Source organism: Nomascus leucogenys, chromosome 6 (assembly GCF_006542625.1).
Source record: "Nomascus leucogenys isolate Asia chromosome 6, Asia_NLE_v1, whole genome shotgun sequence".
NCBI classification, from domain to species: Eukaryota; Metazoa; Chordata; class Mammalia; order Primates; family Hylobatidae; genus Nomascus; species Nomascus leucogenys.
Window position 1 is genome coordinate 73,070,846 of NC_044386.1, and position 22,685 is coordinate 73,093,530.

General features: G+C 43.7%; 1 protein-coding gene and 1 non-coding gene across 3 annotated transcripts in view; both read left to right on the forward strand.

The window, feature by feature from the left end:
* SNRPN (small nuclear ribonucleoprotein polypeptide N) overlaps positions 1-22,685 on the forward strand; it is a 159,205-nt gene that overhangs the window by 58,167 nt on the left and 78,353 nt on the right. For both annotated transcript variants that reach the window (XM_030814416.1, XM_030814415.1), the window contains one exon: positions 4,993-5,066. The gene's annotated coding sequence lies outside the window, so the exon portion shown is untranslated. The remainder of the gene's footprint in view (positions 1-4,992; positions 5,067-22,685) is intronic.
* LOC115835786 lies at positions 12,775-12,876 on the forward strand. Its single transcript, XR_004030804.1, has one exon. It is a non-coding gene; the product is annotated as a small nucleolar RNA U13 (small nucleolar RNA).

Sequence of the window (22,685 nt, forward strand, 5' to 3'; positions counted from 1 at the left end):
CTTCCACTTTCATAGCACAGATGCTTCTCGACTTACAATGGGGTTATGTCCCCAATAAACCCATCACAAATTGAAAATATCGTAAGTTGGCCAGGCGCGGTGGCTTATGCCTGTAATTCCAGCACTTTGGGAGGCTGAGGCAGACCGATCATGAGGTCAGGAGTTCGAGACCAGCCTGACCAACATGATTAAACCCCGTCTCTACTAAAAATACAAAAATTAACTGGGCATGGTGGTGTACATCTGTAATCCCAGCTACTCAGGAGGCTGAGGGAGAAGAATCACTTGAACCCAGGAGGCGGATGTTGCAGTGAGCCAAGATCACACCACTGCACTCCTGCTTGGGCGATAGAGCGAGGCTCCAACTGAAAAAAAAAAAATACATATATATATATATGTGTATGTATGTATATCATAAGTTGAAATGCATTGAATATACCTAATCTATTGAATATCATTGATTGGCCCAGCCTTGAGCACTTAAATTTGCTCAAAACTCTTACATTAGCATACATTTGGGCAAAATCATCAAACACAAAGTCTATTTTATAATAAAGTGTTGAATATCTCATGTAATTCATTAAATACTGGAAGTGAAAAACAGAATGGTTGTGTGAATTCTCAAAGTTCAGTTTCTACTGAACGCTTATCACGGTCATACCATCATAAAGTTGAAAAATTGTAAGTTGAACCATCTTAAGTTGGGGACCATCTGTACTGTGAAATTCCAACTTCTGGACAGTCAAGAAGGAAGCCAGGAAAATCGGAAACCAGCGGCTTTGCAGCCAACTAAGCAGGGAGGCCAAGCGTGTTCCTTGGATGGTCTGCGGTGGGCAGTCTCTGCCAAGATGTGCCCACTTAGCACGCACAGCCCTGTACATCAGCCTGCAGGAGAGGCACCTTGGCCACAGCCTCGGGCTCACCCTAGAGCACTATAGAAAGGTCATCTGGCTGTGTGGGAGGACAGTAGCCCACAGGGGCTGAAGCTGGCCACACTCACTGGGTGTAGGCTCAGGGCCAGTTTTATAATCCCTACCCCCTCAACAAACACACTCCACTCTTGACTACTGCATTCCAACCTCTGTCCCTGCATCCTCCACCAGGCTTTACACCTGCAATTGCACTTTGGATAATAACAGGCATCATTGGCAGAATCTTACACTCTATCATTTCAGATAAAGGCTTGAAAAATATATGTGCAATTATATCTGTGCTTCTTTGTGGATATATGCTTTATTATATTCACTATACGATTGTAATAATATTAGTTACTACTAGTATTTATCAAGAATGTGGGGCTGAAGCTGGGCGCAGTGGCTCATACCTGTAATTCCAGCATTTTGGGAGGCTGAGGCAGGTGTATCACTTGAGGTCAGGAATTCGAGACCAGCCTGGCCAACATGGCAAAACCTGATCTCTACTGAAAATACAAAAATTAACTAGGCTTGGTGGCTTATGTCTGTAGTCTCAGCTACTCGGGAGGCTGAGGCACGAGAATTGCTTGAGCCTGGGAGGTGGAGGTTGCAGTGAGCTGAGATCGTGTCACTGCACTGCAGCTGGGACAACAGAGCCCCACTCTGTCTAAAAAAAGAAAAAAAAAGAATGCTCACACCTGTAATCCCAGCATTTTGGGAGGCTGAAGCAGGAAGATTGCTTGAGCTCAGGAATTCAAGACCAGCCTGGGCAACATGGCGTAACCCTGCCTCTACAAAAAAAAAAAAAAAAAAAAAAAAAAGATCTATATACACACACACACGCCAGGCATGGTGACACATGCCTGTGGTCCCAGCTACTTGAAAGGCTGAGGTGGGAGGATCGCTTGAGCCCAGAAGGTCGAGGCTGCAGTGAGGCATGATGGATCCACGGCACTTCAGCCTGGGTGAAAGAGCGAGACCCTGTCTCAAAACACAAACAAACAAAAAGGGTGTAGGGTATTCCTGGTATTGATTGTGCTTTTCATATTTTAAAAGTAAGACTTGATGTAGGCCAGGCGCGGTGGCTCAAGCCTGTAATCCCAGCACTTTGGGAGGCTGAGGCCGGCAGATCACGAGGTCAGGAGATTGAGACCATCCTGGCTAACACGGTGAAACCCTGTCTCTACTGAAAATACAAAAAAATTAGCCGGGCGTGGTGGCGGGCGCCTGTAGTCCCAGCTACTTGGAGAGGCTGAGGCAGGAGAATGGCGTGAACCCGGGAGGCGGAGCTTGCAGTGAGCCGAGATCGCGCCACTGCACTCCAGCCTGGGCGACAGAGCGAGACTCCATCTCAAAAAAAAAAAAAAAAAGACTTGGTGTAAAGGTACGCATCGTGTAGTATAAATGCACAGAGAGGGAAGGAGAGATTGGGTACAAATTAAGGAAGGCACGAAGTGTTGATGTCATGACAGCCCATCCTTGCTCTGCACAGACCACGTTTCTCACCACTGTGCTGGTATATTGACACAGCATGATCTTCTGAAGCCTCGGATAATTTGGTGTGGGCAGCTTTCTTTTGGATTCTTTTATTTATTTATTTATTTTTTGAGACGGAGTCTCGCTCTCTCACCCAGGCTGGAGTGCAGTGGCACAATCTCCGCTCACTGCAAGCTCTGCCTCCCGGGTTCACGCCATTGTCCTGCCTCTGCCTCTCCGAATAGCTGGGACTACAGGTGCCCGCCACCACGCCCGGCTAATTTTTTGTATTTTTAGTAGAGACGGGGTTTCACCGTGGTCTCGATCTCCTGACCTCGTGATCCGCCCGCCTCGGCCTCCCGAAGTGCTGGGATTACAAGCATGAGCCACCGCGCCCGGCCTGGATTCTTTTAAATTTTATTCTCTTAAAGCTTTCCATAGTATTTCATATGGGTAGGCCACAGTTACTTTCCATTTACTATTATACTTTTATATATTTTTTTTCTTATTTTGGTATGAGAAACAATGTTGGAATAATCATGCCTAGACATAACTAAGCCAACTTCAAAATGTTTGTAGGAGAGCTCATAGTGTTGCCAGAAAAAGGGGCCCCGACCCAGACCCCGAAAGAGGGTTCTTGGATCTCTAGCAGGAAGGAATTCAAGGCGAGATGCAGAGCGCACTGAAAAGAGAGAGTTTATTGAAAGCTACTCAGCTATAGAGCATCCTCAGAAAGCAAGAGGAGAAATGCCTTGTATTTAAGATTTTTTTTTTTTGTGACAGAGTCTCGCTGTCGCCCAGGCTGGAATGCAGTGACGCCATCTCGGCTCACTGCAGGCTCCACCCCCGGGGTTCACGCCATTCTCCTGCCTCAGCCTCCCGAGTAGCTAGGACTACAGGCGCCCGCCACCTCGCCTGGCTAATTTTTTTTGTATTTTTAGTACAGACGGGGTTTCACTGTGTTAGCCAGGATAGTCTCGATCTCCTGACCTCGTGATCCGCCCGCCTCGGCCTCCCAAAGTGCTGGGATTACAGGCGTGAGCCACCGCGCCCGGCCGTATTTAAGTTTTTTAGTGTAAGTGTCTTGTCTATGTAAAGACAAAACTAAGCTGTCTCTACGTGCAGATGGGTTGACAGCATGACAAAATTTACTATTCTGTTGATTTAAAGAAAGTGGTCCTTGACATTTTAGTAAGTACATGAAAGCCATAACTGTAAGTAACTTGAAAGCATATATTGTTATGGGTATTAGGACATCTGGATTTTGCGTTGTTGTAGGAGTGTGTCCTTGCACGAGTAGCCTAGGTATTGTTAAGCTGTTTCCTCAATTATAAACATGAATATGGGTTGTGACCAGCAAGGAATGTGCCTTAGTTAATCTCAAGATGGAGCTGAACTTAAAATGCCATTACTTTGTCTCTAACCAGCTCCTGCTTCCCTAACAATAGGGTCAAAAGGTGTTCCTTTAAAATCTTCCTAGACACTGCCAAATTGCTTTTGGAAACTTCTCACCTGGTGAGATGGCATGATTATCTTTGGCTCATTTTTCTACATAGACTTGGAAACAGTTTTATGTTTATAAAATATGTATCATCTCATTTATTAATTTGTTTGAATAATTTAACCATTTTGCTTTTATTAGCTATTTTGCTACTCTTTGTTTTCCTTGCCTGAGTCTTTCCCACATCTCTGAAACATTGTATCATTTTCCCACACCTAAAACCAAAGAGGAACAGGCAAGCCAGTGGAGAGGGCAGAGGTTGATGAGAAGGAAGGATTTTCCAGGAAGGAATCTGAGGCCGTGTGTGTGTGTGTGTGTGTGTGTGTGTGTGTGGTGTGTGTGTGTGGGTGTGTGAGTATTGTTGTTATTAGAGTGTTGCCCACGTGTTGCATGGCCATATTTTTACTATCAGGATATAAAACACACTTACACACAGCTGCATACAGATGCAATGAGTTTATTTTTCATATGCATTTCAAAATAATAGTGTGAACAGACCAGAACTCTTCTTCAAAGTTGAAGAATGTCCTCATGGATCCAGCATCCATCTGGTTTCTGTTTCTGCATTCTCAATAGATAGCCTCACTTCTCTTTCTCCAATTTTGGAGGATGTGTAAAAAAATTTATTCTTAACCAAACATTAGTCAGGCTCCGGAACGTTCTCTTAACTCCACCCATGCACTTTCTTGTAAAATGCAATTTTAACAAGAACACTGCTAAGTTAGTTTAGCAAGACCCCCACACCTTAGACATCTGATCACCTTCTATATCTTATCAGGTTCCTCATCCTCCACCATCCCTTAAGTGATCATCCCAGCTTGTCTTCAGCAAGAATCCTGTTAGATTAGTTTAGCCAGAATCCCTCTTGCCCCTGATGTTAATTCTTAGTAATTTTCCAACCACTAGTCCCCACCCTGTTCCTTGGCTATAAATTGCCACTTGCCCATGCTGTACTTAGAGTTACTTAGAGTTGAGTCTAACTCTCTCCCACACTGCAAGGCCCCATTACGGCGGTCCCTAAATCTATTGCAGTGTTCCTGAATAAAGTCTTCCTTACTGTGCATTAACACGTATCATTGAATATGATTTTTTCTTTAACAGATACTTTGACGAAGGTAATTGGGACTCCCATCAAATCTCCACACAGCTAGCAGCCACGTGGGGCACTTCTCCAGGTAAGGATTGTCCCTGTTCCACTTACGTTCCTGTCAGTAAAATGGTAGGTTCAGTGTCGGGCTTTACCATTTTCTTCAGGAGAGACCCATCTGATGTTCAGTCAGCCATCAGATGGGTCCAGCCACAGCACACATTAGCTGTGACATGACATCGTTTATGACCGTGACTTTGAGCAGAATTGCACACCTAAAAAGGGACAAAATTTAAATTATCATTCATTTTAGTTATTTCTCACATGCATTTATTATTTCCATTTTCCAAAACCCCTAATGTTACATTTCTTCTTCACATGTTAGATATGAACAAAGTAAGACTAACTGTGGCCACATCCTCTTTACTTGGGACCCTACCCAAAGTGGCAGGAATGGGATGTAAAGTGACATAATCAGACACAGTCAAACTGGCTTTTAATTGTTAAGTATCATTGTCATCTCAAAGCACTTGGCATAGTTACTGACCCCTTAAATGTCCTTTCTCCATCTTATCTTCTCCTTTGTTCCCTGTATCATCTTCTGGTCCTATAGCAATATATTCCCATGAGCACACACTGCGGTTTTTTTTTTTTTTTTTTTTTTTTTGAGACGGCATCTTGCTCTGTTGCCCAGACTGGAGTGCAGTGGCATGATCTCGGCTCACTGCAAGCTCTGCCTCTCAAGTTCAAGTGATTCTCCTGCCTCAGGCTCCCATGTAGCTGGGATTACAGGCATGCACCACCATGCCCGGCTACTTTTTGTATTTTTAGTAGAGACAAGGTTTCACCATGTTGGTCAGGCTGCTCTTGAACTCCTAACCTCAGGTTATCCTCCCGCCTCAGCCTCCCAAAGTGCTGGGATTACCAACGTGAGCCACCGCACCTGGCCTCACTGAGGTCTTAATGCCGAGTTGAACTTTGTCTCTGGCCATGAGCATCAGTCCATGTATTATAATAGGTTTGGGTTGGGTGTGGTGGCTCACACCTGTAATCCCAGAACTTTGGGAGGCCAAGGCAGGCTCACAGGTAAACAATTTAGACAAAGTTTTCATATTCTCGGCCGGGCGCGGTGGCTCACGCTTGTAATCCCAGCACTTTGGGAGGCCGAGGCGGGCGGATCACGAGGTCAGGAGATCGAGACCACAGTGAAACCCTGTCTCTACTAAAAATACAAAAAATTAGCCGGGCGTGGTGGCGGGCGCCTGTAGTCCCAGCTACTCAGAGAGGCTGAGGCAGGAGAATGGCGTGAACCCGGGAGGCGGAGCTTGCAGTGAGCCGAGATTGCACCACTGCACTCCAGCCTGGGCGACAGAGCGAGACTCCATCTCAAAAAAAAAAAAAAGAAGTTTTCATATTCTCTGAGATTTGTGTACATTGGAGATTCAGAAAAATGTAACCGAAAATTAAACTATAGGTGGATTACCTGCCCTTGGGGGCTGAGAGGACAGGCATCAGACCTGGGATAGACAAGGGAGGCCTCTTCTTCCTTGAAATGATACCCCAGCCCATGAGGTCTGCATGCCAGGAAGCCGAATGAGTGAGGATGGTCTGTGTCCACTGGGGAGGTCCCTGGATGTTGCCAAGAGGGATAGGGTCTGGGAAAGAGTGAGGGTGGAGTCAGACAGAGACGATCCCCCAGGCTTGTGGATGGACTGACCTGAGGACTTATATTAAGTCATAGGACAGTAGAGAAAGTAAGAGCCAAGCATAATGTAATCCCAACAATGTAAAAAGTATTAATCATGTTATTATTAGTTAATGTCACTGAACTGTACATTTAAAATGGCTAAAAAGGTAAATTTTAGGTTACATATATTTTACCATAATATAAAATGACAAATATATTAGAAATGACTTTTTTTTTTTGAGATGGAGTCTTGCTCTGTTGCCCAGGCTAGCATGCAGTGGCACAATCTTGGCTCACTGCAACCTCCGCCTCCCAGGTTCAAGTGATTCTCCTGCCTCAGCCTCCCAAGTAGCTGGGATTACAAATACCTGCCACCACGTCTGGCTAATTTTTGTATTTTTAGTGGAGACGGTTTCACTGTCTTGGCCAGGCTGGTCTTGAACTCCGGACCTCGTGATCCACCTGCCTCGGGTTCCCAAAGTGCTGAGATTACAGGCGTGAGCCACTACGCCTGGCCAGGAATGACTTTCAACTATATTTTCTTAACATATGTATTCCTACACAACATCAGTTTTGTAATAGTTTATTTTTGTTTTGTTTTGCAATTTTTTTCTTTCATTGTAAGGAAAGAAGTACATTTTTTCAGTGTGTAAGAATGCAAAAGTAATTATCAGACATGTATCACACCTTAACAAAAAGGGACCTTATTTTCCTAGATGTTGCTGCATTCAGTCCCTTTGTTGGTATGGTAAAAGCACCAATCAGCCAGGGAGGTGACTATAAATACAGAAGAGCAGTTTCCTACAAATAGTCAACCATGCTACCCCTCTTACTGACTTAATTTTAATATTGGAGCCTGGCACAATTAACCTAGTTTCGTCGTAAACACGAGAACGACAATGTACTGCAATCAATGTAGGCATATACAGGCCTTTAAAGTTCTGAGAAGCAGCAAGTAAGTTCATCATTTACTAAGATCCTTGACATTCTTCTGTTTCTGTGAAATTTTATGCGTCTGTGAGAAGTTTCTTTTCTTTTTTAATTTTTTTTGAGACAGAGTCTCACTCTGTCACCCAGGCTAGAGTGCTGTGGCACAATCTTGGCTCACTGCAACCTGAACCTCTAGGGTTCATGCCATTCTCCTGCCTCAGCCTCCCGAGTAGCTGGAACTACAGGCACATGCCACCACACCTGGCTAATTTTTATATTTTTAATAGAGACACGATTTCACCATGTTGGCCAGGCTGGTCTCGAACTCCTGACAACAGGTGATCCACCCACCTCGGCCTTTCAAAGTGCTGAGATTACAGGCGTGAGCCACCATGCCCAGCCGAGAAGTTTCTTATACTAGAAGAAAAAGAAAATCTGATTTATTTTAAAATGTAATGGTTTAGTCTGTAGCAAGTAATATGAATTTTTTTATTATTTTATTTTTGAGACGGAGTCTCGTTCTGTCACCCAGACTGGAGTTCAGTGGCACGATCTCGGCTCACTGCAAGCTCCGCCTCCCGGGTTCAGGCCATTCTCCTGCCTCAGCTTCCTGAGTAGCTGGGACTACAGGCGCCTGCCACCACACCCGGCTAATTTTTTTTTGTATTTTTAGTAGAGACAGGGTTTCACTGTGTTAGCCAGGATGGTCTTGATCTCCTGACCTCGTGATCCACCCGCCTCTGCCTCCCAAAGTGCTGGGATTACAGGCATGAGCCACCGTGCCTGGCCCTAACATGAATTCTTAAGAGAGGTGAACCAGGGATGGGATTGTGGATCAATCATGCGAAGACCTACTCCTCTGGGCTTCATTTCCTCCATACTGAATGTGCATCCCTACACGTTCATGTTGTTGTTTCATAGGTAGTGCAGGGGATCAGAATAGGATACCCCTGGCTGGATGTGGTGGCTCACGCCTGTAATCTCAGCACTTGGGGAGGCCAAGGCAGGTGGATCACCTCAGGTCAAGAGTTTTAAACCAGCCTGGGCAACATGGTGAAACTCCATCTCTACTAAAAATACAAAAATTAGTCGGGTGTGGTGGTACACGCCTGTAGTCCCAGCTAGTCAGGAGACTGAGGCAGGAGAATCGCTTGAACCTGAGAGGCAGAGGTTGCAGTGAGCTGAGATCGTGCCTCTGCACTCCAGCCTGGGTGAGATTGAGACTCCATTTCAAAAAAAAAAAAAAGGATATCCACAACTGCGGTGCTCTGGCATACTGAGTATTTTAAGCTGAAGGAAATTGAGAAAACCACGGAAGCAGGAAGGCTACTCTCTGATTTGCTCCCACTTTTCTCCCCTGAAGCAGGTCATAAAAGAATTATCTGCCCTACCTGTCCTGAAAGTAGGTCATAATGAGACCCTCATTTCAGAGGAGTTCTGCCCTATACCTGGATGCCAACAAAGATCTGAACAAACAGGTCTTATGAATTTCTCCCCAGATAATTACTATTAGATGATACCCTTTGTTCCCCAAAGCTATTTCTTCAAAACTGTCCATAAAAATACACCTATCCAGCCAGGTGCAGTGGCTCACACCTGTAATCCCAGTACTTTGGGTGCCTGAGGCGGGTGGATCACGAGGTCAGGAGTTCAAGACCAGCCTGACCAACATGGTGAAACCCCGTCTCTACTAAAAATACAAAAAACAATTAGCTGGGTGTGGTGGCACAAGCCTGTAGTCCCAGTTACTCAGGAGGCTGAGGCAGGAGAATCGCTTGAACCCAGGAGGCAGAGGTCGCAGTGAGCCGAGATCGCGCCACTGCACTCCAGCCTGGGCAACAGAGCGAGACTCTGTCTCAAAAAACAAAAACAAAAACAAAAACACCCCACCTTTGCATCTTGATTTCTGAAGACTCACATGTCATGTAAAACTTACATTAAGTAAACATATTATGTTTTTCTCTTGTTAGTCTGTCTTTTGTAATCAGGATCTCAGCTATGATGCATTTTGGCTTGTCAGGAATAATCACAACATGTGAAGAAATAGATAAAATGCCATTTTAAAAATTATTATTATTTTTTATTTTTTTGATAGAGTCTCATTCTATTGCCCAGGCTGCAGTGCAGTGGCACGATCTCGGCTCACTGCAACCTCCACCTCCCAGGTCCAATCAGTTCTTGTGACTCAGCCTCCCCAGTAGCTGCGATTACAGGCATGCACCACCACGCTCGGCTAATGTTTGTATTTTTAGTAGCGATGGGCTCTTGCTATGTTGGCCAGGCTAGGCTGGAACTCCTGGCCTCAAGTGATCTGTCTGCCTTCGCCTCCTTAAATGCTGGGATTACAGGTGTGTAATGGTATTTTTTTTTTTTTGAGACAAGGTCTCAAAATGGCATTTTTTTTTTCGAGACAGGGTTGTTGCTTTATTTACCAAAGACTATACAAGATTTTGTGAACTTAAAATAATATTCAGGTTAATTTCTGTATTTCTAAGTTTTAGGAATACTTAGTTATGTAAGCATTTACTTCCCTTTAAGTCAATTAAATCCTCTTTTAAGGAACTTTATAAATTAATTTGGTAGTATCATTGGGCCCAGTAGAGTTGTTTTTTTTTTTTTTGAGATGGATTCTCGCTGTGTTGCCCAGGCTGGAGTGCAATGGCACAATCTCAGCTCACTGCAACCTCTGCCTCCTGGGTTCAAGCAATTCTCCTGCCTCAGCCTCCCAAGTAGCTGGGATTATAGGCGCCCGCCACCATGTCCAGCTAATTTTTGTAGTTTTAGTAGAGATGGTGTTTTACCATGTTGATCAGGCTGGTTTCGAACTCCTGACCTCAGGTTATCCACCCTCCTCGCCCTCCCAAAGTGTTGAGATTACAGGGATGAGCCACCGCACCTGGCAAATTTCTTCTAAGATATTTTATAAATTAATTTGGTAATACCATCAGAGGTAGAAAAATTTCACACAGATAGAGAGACATACATAAACATACAGGCAAATATCAAAAGAGATCTTCTAGCTATCATTCTAAAATCTTAGCCATGAATCAGAAACACATAGTAATACAAAGTCTTTTTTTATATGTAACAGTTATCTCTCATATTTTCTCCATTTCATATTTTTTCCCTATTGTCCCTGGTAAATGGGACAAGTTAAGGCTATGTACTAAATATTAGGCCTAATGCTTTTTAACAATATTCAGGGAGAAGGTTTTTAAGATCTTCATTTGCCCTGTGAAGCCCTTTTGAAGGCTGTGGACTAAATTTTAAATGAGTCACTGCAAAGACTTCTAACAGCTATCCAAATGTCTCCACCACCCATCTGAGTGGATAAAATATCCAGTCTATTTCCAAATAGTCTTTTTTTCCTCTTCAGCCTTGGTACTTACTTTTGGAGGACTCTGAGTCCCTTGACAGCAGGGTGGACTAAAGTTTAAGAGAAGTCTGACAGGGGAGGAAGACAGAGAGATGGAGAAGGTAGGAGTTTGAAGGGATCATATCCACGATTCAAAGGAACTGAATGGAAGATTGAAGGTGGCAAGAGTAGGAAGGAGGAACAGAAAGAGGGGGACGGAAGAGGTCTTAAGGGAACCAGCTGGGGGAGATATTAAATTCCCCAAAGAGGCCAGTGAAGCTCCAAATTATCCTTAGCGAAGTCAGGCCGGATGTGGTGGATCACTTGAGGTCAGGAGTTTGAGACCAGCCTGGCCAACATGGTGTAACCCCATCTCTACTAAAAATGCAAAAATTAGCTGGGTGTGGTGGCACATGCCTGTGATCCCAGCTACTTGGGAGGCTGAGGCAGGAGAATCGCTTGAACCTGGGAGGTGGAAGCTGCAGTAAGCCAAGATAGCACCACTGTACTCCAGTCTGGGCGACAGAGTGAGACTCCATCTCAACAAATAAATAAATAAATATCCTTAACAAAATCATGCCAAAAAGAGGGAGTTAGGCAGAATTGTGAAAGCATATAGCCAACAGAGGTTCAAGAAAAGGGTTTTTGTCAACTGATAAGTTTCCATGGGAAGATCAGGATCAAAAGGAGAGAACAGAGAGGCCTTAAGAAAATTGTTCCTATTGGCTGGGTGCAGTGGCTTATGCCTGTAATCCCAGCACTTTGGGAGGCTGAGGCAGGCGGATCACCTGAGGTCAGGAGTTCAAGACTAGCCTGACCAACACGGTGAAACCCTGTCTCTACTAAAAATACAAAAATTAGCTGGGCATGGAGGTGCATGTCTGTAATCCCAGTTATTTGGAGGCTGAGGCAGGAGAATTGCTTGAATCTGAGAGGCGGAGGTTTCAGTGAGCCGAAATCGAGCCACTGCACTCCAGCCTGGGTGACAGAGTGAGACTCTGTCTCAAAACAAACAAACAAACAAACAAACAGAAAAGAAGAAAAGAAAGTTTTTCCTGTAAGTCTGTAACTATCAGCTTCCCATTAGGCCAACTATTGATCATAGGGGTCTTAAAAAATCCTTTCAGGCTGGGTGCCGTGGCTCATGCCTGTAATCCCAGCACATTGGGAACCTAAGGCAGTAGGATTGGTTGAGCCCAGGAGTTCCACACCAGCCTGGGCAACATATTGAGACCTCATCTTTACTAAAAAGAAACAAAATTAGCTGGGTGTGGTGGCATGCTCCCGTAGTCCCAGCTACTCGGGAGGCTGAGGTGAGAGGATCACCTGAGCCCAGGAGGTCAAGGCTGCAGTGAGCTGTGATTGCGCCACTGCACTCCAGCCTGGGTGACAGAGCAAGACACCATCTCAAATATATATAATTTTTTGCAAATATCTAATCAGGTTTTGGTCAAGAGAAAAGGTAAATATTCCTGATAGTACATTCTCATTTAAAAAAAAATGTACCCGGCCGGGCACGGCGGCTCACGCCGGTAATCCCAGCACTTTGGAAGGCCGAGGCGGGTGGATCACGAGGTCAGGAGATCGAGACCACGGTGAAACCCCATCTCTACTAAAAATACAAAAAAATTAGCTGGGCGCAGTGGCGGGCGCCTGTAGTCCCAGCTACTCAGAGAGGCTGAGGCAGGAGAATGGCGTGAACCCGGGAGGCGGAGCTTGCAATGAGCCGAGATAGCGCCACTGCACTCCAGCCTGGGCGACAGCGAGACTCCGTCTCAAAAAAAAAAGTACCCATTACAAGTGACTTGGAACCAAAATCCATAGATTCTTTCACGGTTCTTTATCGGTATGGTGATAGGGTTTTCATATTCGTGTGTGAGATGTGCCTCCCTCAGGCCTTGTTATGACATCATTACGTGTCTGACATAACAAAAAGAAAAAGAGAAAAAGGTGGAGAAAGGTAAAAAATAAGAAAAGAAAAACGGAAGGAAAAAGGAAAAAATCCCAATCCATAAGCCTTTTATGACTTACCCATGAATGCAGAGGCATCTTCAAAGAGGGTGCAAAAAATGCAGCCCTCTAAAGATGGCAAACCACTCTCAAAGATAGCCAAAAGAAAGGCAGGCCTAGATAATCCCCCTGAGAGCTGGCAATAGATGTTAGCTGCAAATGGGTTGCAACCCACATGTCTGTCCAGCTGTATTCCCACAGCCCCCCAACCTGATGGTTGGCTGCCTGCACACACAAGAACCAACAACTTGTATGCCCCGTCAAGTGGAAAACCAAGCCAAAATCTTTTTTTTTTTTTTTTTTTTTAGACGGAGTCTCGCTCTGTTGCCCAGGCTGGTGTGCAGTGGCGTGATCTCGGCTCACTGCAAGCTCCACCTCCTGGGTTCACGCCATTCTCCTGCCTCAGCCTCCCGAGTAGCTGGGACTACAGGCGCCCGCCACCACGCCCAGCTAATTTTTTGTATTTTTAGTAGAGATGGGGTTTCACCATGTTAGCCAGGATGGTCTTGATCTCCTGACCTCGTGATCCACCTGCCTCGGCCTCCCAAAGTGCTGGGATTACAGGCGTGAGCCACCGCGCCTGGCAGAAACCAAGCCAAATTCTTGACACAAAATGACAGAAACAGAAAAGCAATAGCTGCTCCTGGGAGGGAAAGGATCAATAACAAATAGGCAGCACAAAATCAAACTACAGTCACAATCTAGATAGCAAATTTTTATAATTTTTTTCCTATCCATCTGCATTGGGAAAATAAGAGACAAGGAGTTTTTTGTTTTTTGTTTTTTTTTTTTTGTTTTTGTTTTTTTTTTTGAGACGGAGTCTCGCTGTGTCGCCCAGGCTGGAGTGCAGTGGCGCGATCTCGGCTCACTGCAAGCCCCGCCTCCCGGGTTCACGCCATTCTCCTGCCTCAGCCTCTCCGAGTAGCTGGGACTACAGGCGCCCGCCACCACGCCCGGCTAATTTTTTGTATTTTTAGTAGAGACGGGGTTTCACCGTGGTCTCGATCTCCTGACCTCGTGATCCGCCCGCCTCGGCCTCCCAAAGTGCTGGGATTACAAGCGTGAGCCACCGCGCCCGGCTGAGACAAGGAGTTTTTACTTTCTTCTCTTGACCAGGAACTACTGACAGAGATCTGGGAGAACTGACTTTGGGGAAAATTCTCACCTTGCACAGGCTTGTGTCTGTTTTCCAGAATCCCACCTGCAGACTCCGAGTGAAGTGTCCCAGCTGTCCCTTTCACATTGCCAGAAACTTCTACCCTTCTCATTCCTTTGCTTGTACCCCTGTAACAAGAGACAGATTAATGAGAGAAAATCATGCAAGTTGATTTACTGTATGTTTTATGTGACACGAGTCTTCATAAGAAAACTAAACCCAAAAGAAGCAAGTTAAACCTGAGTGTCTTTTTGCTGGTTTGATGAAGAGTGAAGAGTCATGGAGAAATGTAATGGGACCAAAAGGTGTCAGCTAAGTGTAATAAACTGGGGGAAACAGCAAGGGCTATTCATTCAGATTCCTCTCAGGGTCCCTGTGTCTTCAGAGATAAAGATCTTTTCCTCTGGGTAAAGCTTGGCAGCTCTCACATGAGGGTTTTATTACTTGCTTCAGCAGAAGGTCAAAAAGCCCTTCCCAGGTTTTATGACCTGTTTCAGGGAAAGGTGAGAAAGTCCTTCCTACACATTTGGTTTCTGAAATTCCTTCAGCTTAAACTATTCAGTATGCCAAGTTTCCATATTTTGGGGTGGCATGTCCTGAATATATTGTCAGAGCTTTACGGAAAAAATACACCCAAACACACACACACACACATACACACTCACTCAAAGACAACACATTCCCTATGACTATCTTAAAATTGATTAACCTCAAACATTTAATTTTGGATGACTGAGTCAAAAAGAGAATTGAAATTGCCATCACATATCTGGTCAAGCTGAAAGATGGCATTTGGTATTGGAAATTGATGGCTGCTGGTCATTTAACACCCATGCCTCAGTTACATATCTGGCCCATGAGATGAGAATGCTAAACAGTATAAACAAGACACCTCAGTGTGAAAACATTCTGCCATTACAAAGGTACTCTCTTTGTGTTACTCTGCATTCTCTCCCAGCCCTGTAGCAATTTATCCTTTGTCCATATACTGAAGAATTGTTTACATCTACTCTTAGCCTTCCTGAATATCCTTTGCTCCAGTAGAGCCCTAAGCCAAGGGTAGAAATGACAAGACAGACTCTATATTTGCAGAACACCACATAGTCATAGCGATGCATGTGGAAAGGAAAATATGAGAACAAGGTTTTTCAAGCCAAATCTGGGCTATGTTTGTATTAAAGGTGTTATTCCCACGTAAGACCTTAAGACATAATATTAATAATAATTCAGCTATGAACGGTTCATGTTGAGTTCTACTTGCATGGGCAAGCTATTAGGTAGAAGTTAAAGACGCACAGAACACATAAGTTCTTTCTAGATATGTCCTTAGCAGAGCAAAATTGCAACCCAAGTTAGAACAGGAAAAACTTAATGAAGCATGAAATTACCGGCTGGTCTGATGGGAGATATGATGTGGCCCTAAAGTACAGTAGGTGGTGCCTGAAACATGGTGACAGTAGTGGAAATACCTTAGGGTGACCCACAATTAGTCACTCTCATGCAATTCCGTTTCCTTGGGTGTGGGAAGAACCTGCCAATAGCATGTGGCAAAGGATATCATTACTGTGTTTATGCTATGTTATATGTCAAAAGTGAAGATATAGTGCAGCTGTAATTAAAGTACTCAGTTGACTTTGAGTTCATTAAAAGGCAGAATAGCATATGTGGACCTCCCCTTATCAGATGAGCCACTTAAATTGGCTCATAGGTGGATCACAAGGTCAGGAGATCGAGACCCACCCTGGTTAACATGGTGAAACCTCATCTGTACTAAAAATACAAAAAAACTAGCCAGGCGTGGTGGCAGGCGCCTGTAGTCCCAGCTACTCGGGAGACTGAGGCAGGAGAATGGCATAAACCCAGGAGGCAGAGCTTGCAGTGAGCCGAGAACATGCCACTGCACTCTAGCCTGGGCAACAGAGCGAGACTCCATCTAAAAAAAAAAAAAGGTCTCCTGGGCATTCCCTGATGTCAGGCAAAATAGAAAAGACTCTGTCTTTTCATTGTTGCCTTTGAAGAAGCAAGCTGCCATGAATTATATAGCCATTGGAAAATGAATTCTGCCAACAATCAAGTGAGCTTAAAAAGTAACACAGAGTCTGGGCACAGTGGCTCACGCCTGTAATCCCATCACTTTGGGAGGCTGAGGTGGGTAGATTGCTTCAGCCCAGGAGTTTGAGACCAGCCTGGGCAACATGGTAAAACTTCATCTCTATAGTAAAATACAAAAATTATCCAGGCACAGTGGCATGCACCTGTAGTCCTAGCCACTCAGGAGGCTGAGGTGAAAGGATGGTTTGGGTCCGGGAGGCAGAGGTTGCAATGAGTCAAAATCACCCCACTGCACTCCAGCCTGAGTGAGAGCCAGACTCTGTCTAAAAAAAACAAAAACAAAAACAAAAACGTAATGCAGGCCACTGACATCTTGATTGCATCCCTGTGAAATGTTTCACCTGAAAATCTAGCTAACCTGTGCCCACTGACCAACAGGAATGGAGATAATATATTTACATTGCTGTAAACTGCTAAATTGACTGTGTGTGGTGGCTCACACCTGTAATCCCAGCATCTTGGGAAATCAAGGTGGGGGGAATCACTTGAGGCCAGGAGTTTGAGACTAGCCTGAGCAATGTAGCAAGACCCTGTCTCTACAAAATTAAAAAATTAGCCAAGTGTGGTGGTGTGTGCTTGTAGTCCTAGCTATTCTGGAGGCTGAATGGGAAGATCTCTTTAGCCCAGGAGTTCATGGTTACAATGAGCTATGATCACACCACTGCACTCCAGAATGGATGACAAAGTGAGACCTTGTGATATGGTTTGGCTGTGTCCCCACCCAAATCTCACCTTGAATTATAATAATCACATGTGTCAAGGGTGGGGCCAGGTGGAGATAATTGAATCATGGGGGGGTGATTTCCCCTATTCTGTTCTCTTGGTAGTGAGTAAGTCTCATTAGATCTGATGGTTTTATAAATGGGAGTTCCCCTGCACAAACCCTCTTGCCTGCCGACATGTAAGATATGCCTTTGTTTCTCCTTTGCTTTCCTCCATGATGGTGAGGCTTTCCCGGCCATGTGGAACTGTGAGTCCATTAAACTTCTTTCTTTATAAATTACCCAGTCTCAGATATGTCTTTATTAGCAGGCTGAGAATCAACTAATACACCTTGTATTAACGTATTAATACATGAATTAAAAAGTTGCTAAATATGTAGAACTACATTCTCTGTCTTCCCTTTGGTGTTAGGAAGATCAGATAGGCACTACAAGAGCATTTTCTTGCTAAATGGTATCTAAATTCCCTCTTATCAATGGCAATTACTCATTTAGACTGCTAACACCATAGGGGCAAAAATCCTGACATGTATGAGTCTTATAGCAGAAGCACCTGGAAAAAAAACAAAAACAAAAACAAAAAAACAGAGACAAACATTTCTGAGCAAAAATGCAAGCTTTTTAAACAAATTGTTTTGATCAGTTCACATCATGTAGGTCATTTCATCCAGCCTCACTGGCACATAAGTAGTACATATTGAGCTAGGCACGGTGGCTGACGCCTGTAATCCCAGCACTTTGGGAGGCCGAGGCAGGTGGATCATGAGGTCAGGGGTTCAAGACCATCGTGGCTAACATGGTGAAACCCCATCTCTACTAAAAAATACAAAAATTAGCTGGGCATGGTGGCGGGCTCCTGTAATCCCAGCTACTCAGGAGACTGAGGCAGGAGAATCACTTGAACTCGGGAGGCAGAGGTTGCAGTGAGCCAAGATTGCACCTCTGCACTCCATCCTGGCGACAGAGTGAGATCTGTCTAAAAAAAAAACGTAGTATATATTGAAAGTATAAAGGGGTGAACCACTTTGAATTGTGTATGACGAAAGAAGCTCAGAGTTCAGGTGAAAAATGTGTTATTATAAACTCAACTATCAATTTAATCTGTCTTTAATGTATGAATCAAAATTAAGTGTTTTCTGTTGGGGTGATTGGACCCAACACCAGGCTGTGGGGCGACGAAGTCCAGAGGAGTCAAAGGAATGAGAAAAGACAAGTTAAGAGAGAAACTGGGACCAGGGGCCAACGCTAGTATGGAGGCTGGGTGATCAAACAAAGAAACAGGTGGTGAGGATGTGGGGGTTGAAAGCAAGTGGTGTATCAAGGGAATGAGCCACAGCTGTGATGGTTTAGCATTTTCTTTGAAACCATATGGCTACTTGAGATAATGGGAGTGCTAGAAGCAAGGAGCCAGCAAGTCTAGACACGTTCCAAAGGCCACAAGGGGTTTTAGACCCTGGACCCCAGACATGTTCCAAGACTCTTTTACATTGTGTCAGACATGCAAGCCCTGCTTCAAATTCTCTCCCAATACTCAGCTTTTCTCCCAACATTTTCTATTACAAACATCAATGGAAAAATCAATGATCTATTTAAAATATTGTAAATACCATCACTATGTTTGAAGATATGTTTTAATTTTTTATTATTCCTTTAATTGAAAGAACTGTATTCCAGTTAATAAGGTGTTGCCTTTTAGATCAAAATTAATCATTCATTGCCTGCTGTCAAAATCGAGTCAGATACCCTTAAAAATATATTGTGTTGCAACAGTAAGCTTTGTCAGTAGTTGAAGGTGGTTGGACATTGTAAAAAGAGATTTTCCTTTCTGGTTCCACTGTGGTCTCTCAGCAGTTTCCCATAGCATGCATGCCTTTCTCCAGCACAAGGTTTCTACAGTATGTGTGGGCAATCCTGCAGCAACAATGGCTTTTCTAGCATCAGACTCCTACAATGCATGACAGCAGCACTAGTGGTCAGCCACTTCCTATATCCCGTACCCTTAGGTGGTTTCTAGTGTAGTGATTCCAGTAAGACACCTACCTGTGAATGCCTTTCCCTGGCACCTAAGTGGGAAGATTTCTGGAAAGTTCCATGGGTGCCACACACTGTGACTATTCTATGTACCCTCTAACAAGCTCTGGATTGCAATCCACTGATAGTAAATAAATGTCCATTTCAAACATTCCCTCCTCAAATTCTTGTGTTTTGTCTGCCTCCTGATTGGACCCTTACTGAAAGAATTAATACTAGCATTATTCCAAGAGATATTTCCACAGAGATGAGTCTGGGAGGTTGTGTTGGTTATTCCTTTATGTTAGAGCACATTCCACAGCTCTTTGTCAATGTGCAACGGGATACTAGTAACCTATGACATGCAGTGGTATCACAATCAAGCAATGACCTGTGGTTGATTGTGACAAAGTGCCAACTGAAACACGTGTCTTGGGAGCCCAAGTGACTGCCGCACTGAATGTTATGGTAGTCAAGATTACTGTAAGGACTGTGGGGTGGAATGGATTCAGCTGAGGGTCCTTGAGTGATTAGGAACAGAAAATAACAAGCTTAGGTTCCTTAATTCTCAGTTCAAGCCACGGTTTGAAAACCTGAGAACTTCCATGGCGACTATAAAGGAAACTCATTTCTTGTAGCTGCAGGGCTGATATTATTGAATATCAAAAAGAAAAATGAGATCCTGAAACTTGAACTGGGGGAATCTGTTTAGACTCAGTTGAAACTGACGATCTGGATACAAAGTCAGGCTGAGCCTTTCTTACCAGTGGAAGTAGTTTCTTTCTATTGTTTGAAGAAAATATCTTTCCTCTGCACGAAATCTTCGTTAGATACCATTAAAGGGGGTGCCCATTTTTCTTAAAGTCCCCCACAAATCATTACTTTTTACTAGTAGCATGACTAGACCCCATAACTAGGGTTGAATATCAACCTATTCCTAAGGGACAGGTACACATTATGACCTGTAGGAAACAGCTACATGCAAAAGGAATTGTAACATATATTGGAAGAAACCTGGGGAATGTTGGAAGAGCATGCTAAGGTCGTTATACTAAGGAGGACAAAATATAACAGTAGATTGGGTTAATTAATCTCAGCACTATTACCGAGGATTCAAGATTTACTGTGCTGTGGGCATGTGGCTCACACCTATAATCCCAGCACTTTGGAGGCCAAGGCAGGAGGATAACATGAGTCCATAAATTTAAGACCGGTTTGGGCAACATAATGAGACCTTGTATCTACAAAAAATAAATAAATAAATTAGCCAGGGAGAGTGGTACACCTGTAGTCCCAGCTACTTGGGGGGCTGAGATCAGAGGATCACTTGAGCCCTGGAGGTTGAGGCTGCAGAGAGCCGTGATCATGCAACTCCAGTCCAGCCTGGGCAACAGAGCCAGACCCTGTCTCAAAAAATTAAAAAAAAAAAAAAAAAGATTTATTGTGTTGTCTTATGTAGAGGAAGAGGACTCCAACATCTTGCTCATGTGATAACTTTGCCAAAGACACAATGTACAATTTGTTTTTAAGGCCAGTGGGGGCTGTACCAGTAATCAGAATGTTTTGGCAAACAGAAGACTTTGGTGGTAGCTAACTAATCACAGGGTCCCTAGAATGAAATAGATGAGAAGCGTACCTAGACCATTGTTTGATCTCTATATGAAGAAAAGTTCCAAGTCTGGTAGTCAAATGTTCAACAGATGCCTACCTAGCTTTCTTTTTTTTTTTTTTTTATTATACTTTAAGTTCTAGGGTACATGTGCACAACGTGAGGGTTTGTTACATACGTATACATGTGCCATGTTGGTTTGCTGCACCCATTAACTCGTCATTTAACATTAGGTGTATCTCCTAATGCTATCCCTCCCTCCTGCCCCCACCCCACAACAGGCCCTGGTGTGTGATGTTCCCCTTCCTGTGTCCATGTGTTCTCATTGTTCAATTCCCACCTATGAGTGAGAACATGCGGTGTTTGGTTTTTTGTCCTTGTGATAGTTTGCTGAGAATGATGGTTACCAGCTTCATCCATGTCCCTATAAAGGACATGAACTCATCCTTTTTTATGGCTGCATAGTATTCCATGGCGTATATGTGCCACATTTTCTTAATCCAGTCTATCATTGTTGGACATTTGAGTTGGTTCCAAGTCTTTGCTATTGTGAATAGTGCCACAATAAACATACGTGTGCATGTGTCTTTATAGCAGCATGATTGATAATCCTTTGGGTATATACCCAGTAATGGGATGGCTGGGACAAATGGTATTTCTAGTTTTAGATCCCTGAGGAATCGCCACACTGACTTCCACAATGGTTGAACTAGTTTACAGTCCCACCAACAGTGTAAAAGTGTTCCTATTTCTCCACATCCTCTCCAGCACCTGTTGTTTCCTGACTTTTTAATGATGGCCATTCTAGCTGGTGTGAGATGGTATTTCATTGTGGTTTTGATTTTTATTTCTCTGATGGCCAGTGATGATGAGCATTTTTTCATGTGTCTTTTGGCTGCATAAATGTCTTCTTTCGAGAAGTGTCTGTTCATATCCTTCACCCACTTTTTGATGGGGTTGTTTGTTTTTTTCTTGTAAATTTGTTTGAGTTCATTGTAGATTCTGGATGTTAGCTAGCCCTTTGTCAGATGTGTAGATTGCAAAATTTTCTCCCATTCTGTAGGTTACTTATTCACTCTGATGGTAGTTTCTTTTGCTGTGCAGAAGCTCTTTAGTTTAATTAGATCCCATTTGTCAATTTTGGCTTTTGTTGCCATTGCTTTTGGTGTTTTAGACATGAGGTCCTTGCCCATGCCTATATCCTGAATGGTATTGCCTAGGTTTTCTTCTAGGGTTTTCATGGTTTTAAGTCTAACATGTAAGTCTTTAATCCATCTTGAATTAATTTTTGTATAAGGTGTAAGGAAGGGATCCAGTTTCAGCTTACTACATATGGCTAGCCAGTTTTCCCAGCACCATTTATTAAAGAGGGAATCCTTTCCCTCTTTCTTGTTTTTGTCAGGTTTGTCAAAGATCAGATAGTTGTAGATATGTGGCATTATTTCTGAGGGCTCTGTTCTATTCCATTGGTCTATATCTCTGTTTTGGAACCAGTACCATGCTGTTTTGGTTACTGTAACCTTGTAGTATAGTTTGAAGTCAGGTAGCATGATGCCTCCAGCTTTGTTCTTTTGGCTTAGGATTGACTTGGCAACGCAGGCTCTTTTTTGGGTCCATATGAACTTTAAAGTAGTTTTTTCCAATTCTGTGAAGAAAGTCATTGGTAGCTTGAAGGGGATGGCATTGAATCTATAAATTATCTTGGGCAGTATGGCCACTTTCACAATATTGATTCTTCCTACCCATGAGCATGGAATGTTCTTCCATTTGTTTGTATCCTCTTTTATTTCGTTGAGCAGCCTACCTATCTTTCAACCCTAAGTCAATTCACAGTTGCAGAGTGATACTACACAGACGATGAAAAGAACACTTGCTTGTATGACTGAGACAAAAAAGAATGTCATCGTGTTCTACCTTACCTGGGAATATGCTCAATTGGTGACCAAATTGTTGCCACTCTGTGCATGACCACAAAAGTACCGCAGGTATTGATTTTGAAGTTACACATAAACTTTAGTGAGTGGGCATATTTGCAAATATGTAACCTGAGAATAATGAAGATTGACTATCTTTAAACAACATAAGGAGTCAACATCAGTTTCTGAAGTAAAACAAT